We start from the raw sequence: 2677 nt of genomic DNA, 5'->3' as shown, positions 1-2677 counted from the left end.
ACTGCACTGGGAAAGAAGAAAGGGGGAATCAGGACTTAATTGCTGATTCCATTCTTCCCCAATGAGGGAATACTCACTCAATTGTTGATTCCATTGGTAGGGAGGAATAGTCCCATTCACATACCATTTTCCTGGTTTGGCTGTGCACAAATCAGATAAGTCTTGATCCTTTGTTGTTGGTTTATTCCTAAAATGTGTCATTAGAAAATATAATTGCAATAAATTCTAATATCTCTGTTATTAGTTAAGGAATAGAAGCGAAAATTATGCTCACTGTGTTCAACCCTTTTGTTATAAATTTGTGGACAATCTTTACACAAAAAGAAAACTGTGTTAAGGTTGTAAGTAGAAGGGCAGAAATCATATTGTTGTTACAAGATTTATGTCAGAACCCAATGGTTTAGTGGGCACTGAACAACTTTTAAAAAAAACTCTTGAAAAAATAGTAATGAGGGGGTAAGGAGTTGGTAGATAAAAACTCAAAAGAAAGAAACTAAATACATTCACCACCATACAAGTAGGTTTTAGGCAACAGTAGGTTTTAGGCCGCTGCGGAACCTAATGGTAATGAATCACTTAATTGTAAAATCCAATAACTAAGATAAAACCAGAGCGCTGTAATAACCTCAAACATACCACCGTAATTAAGACATTTGGCTGATGAAACCCTGGATATACACAAAAGTAACTGTAGTGAACTTATACCCTGAATGAATTTGCTTTACAGGGGAACCGATAATGGAGGAGTTCCTTCACTTCACAAAAACACACAAAAAACATAAGAGAAAACCCTTCTCGTCTGAGGGACAGTATAATTGTTTCAGTAAAGAAAACTGAAGTAGGAGGAGACGGTGGCCTTAAATCCCTGGGCTTTAGCCATCAACTGTCCCAATAGTCAAATAGACATTCACAGCAGGGATCTTAGAGGAAACGATATATGTGCCAACCTGGAGTCGAAGGGCAGTGCTTGTGGGCTAGTTCTGCCGCTCCATCAGCAAAAGAAACCGCCATAAACTGCTCAACCCGCAAAAGGAAGATGCCTTCAGATAAAATTGCATATGATTATAAATTTAGATAACCTTATTGTGAGATGAGCAGACCAAGCAAATGGTTCTTACCTGATTTTCTGGGAACTCAATGATAGGGTGGATTCGCCAGGGGTGGATTCGCCCAGATTCGCCAGGGCAGGCAGGCTGTAGTCTGTCTCTGAAGTTTGAAGAACCCCAAATTGCCCGAGGAAGAAACAAGAAACTATGGAAAAGTCAGTGCACTGTAAGGACAGAGCCGAGGGCAAGAAACTATGGAAAAGTCAGTGCACTGTAAGGACAGAGACGAGGGCAGTAAGGGGTTTGGAACAAGATGAAATATCCTCGGAAGCTTCTGGAAGCACCCACAGAAGAGAAGCTCGAACTGTGCCAAGTAGAAGAATTATAAGCTGTAGGAGAGCCATAGCAAGACGGAACCACCATATCGGGGAAAGGGTTGCAGAGCGGTGTCCAAACTCTGGTAGGAAGGAAATGAACTCTCCCTGCAGCAAACCCAGGTTACCCTAACCCTAAACCTCTGCCGGAAGACCATATCCGTTGGATCAAACCTCGGCCATGCAACCATCCAATCATCTCCTGTGGTGCAATGAGAGTGTTTATGCCTGGAGGGTCTCTCGGGATACGAGAGCCACCAGGAAATTCCAAAGTCAACTAATAGCTTAGTCCTTTCCAAAATTGACAGAAATGGAAGTATGTATTAAATATTTAGCTCTGGACTTTATTCGAGCTGGTGTAACTTCAATGTAAAATTTAAGAGAGTTAAACGGTAAAAATTAAGAGAGTTAAACTGTAGCCAGATACATTTATTTATCTTATAAGGACAGCATTAAATATGATAAACGATTACATTAATTATAGTGCTTACTTGATTTTTTTATATGGTATTGGTAGCGTGTTAGACAGATAAACTGCTTAAAAATTATATATTTTTAAAATATTTTAGTAGTGTTTTATTCAAAATGAAAATATGTACATTTACATCAGGTATATAGGTTAAACATGGATTTGATTATATATATATAAAATGATAATGTATAAAAATAATCAAAGGTCTATATCCTCACATCATTTTTTTATTTTACATTATAAATAATTTTTGTGTTTTTTTTAAATTTAATAAATTTAAAATTAAAATAAATGTATATTAATTTTTAAGACAAATAACATACCTACTGAAATAATTTTGAAAATTAAACAATTATAAATAAAAAATAATACTATTTTTCTTTAAATGAGAAAATCTATGAATCATGCAATACGAATTTATATATATATATTTTTTAAATTCATCTTGACATTTTTCCCACTCTATACACTAAATATAGGTACTAAATTTAGATAAAAAACAAATACCAAATTTAAATTAAAAACCGTAACAAAAATTTTATATATATCTATATATATATATATATATATATATATATATATATATATATATATATATATATATATATCCTAAAAACAAAACTTTTGGCTTCCTTCTTAAATCTGAATTAAAATAAATGTATACTAATTCTTAAAACAATTAATATATCTAGTAAAAATCTTGGAAAATTAAAGAATTATAAATAAAAAAATAATATCTATTTTCTTAAAACAAAAAAAGTTTTTTTTTGTCTATTAATCAAATG

The 2677-nt window shown here is 33.4% G+C and overlaps 1 long non-coding RNA gene across 1 annotated transcript; it reads right to left on the bottom strand.

Moving 5' to 3' along the window:
- Positions 1-485: 485 nt before the first annotated feature.
- On the bottom strand, positions 486-1716 carry LOC149226435 (uncharacterized). The gene is made up of 2 exons (XR_016247042.1): positions 1119-1716; positions 486-1014 (listed from the first exon to the last, which is right to left on the bottom strand). It is a non-coding gene; the product is annotated as an uncharacterized LOC149226435 (long non-coding RNA).
- Positions 1717-2677: the final 961 nt, after the last annotated feature.

The sequence above is a fragment of the Pinus tabuliformis genome, chromosome J, assembly GCF_031772625.1.
Source record: "Pinus tabuliformis cultivar Carrire ecotype Pingquan chromosome J, CPIR1, whole genome shotgun sequence".
NCBI classification, from domain to species: Eukaryota; Viridiplantae; Streptophyta; class Pinopsida; order Pinales; family Pinaceae; genus Pinus; species Pinus tabuliformis.
This window is presented reverse-complemented; position numbering and strand designations above follow the sequence as displayed.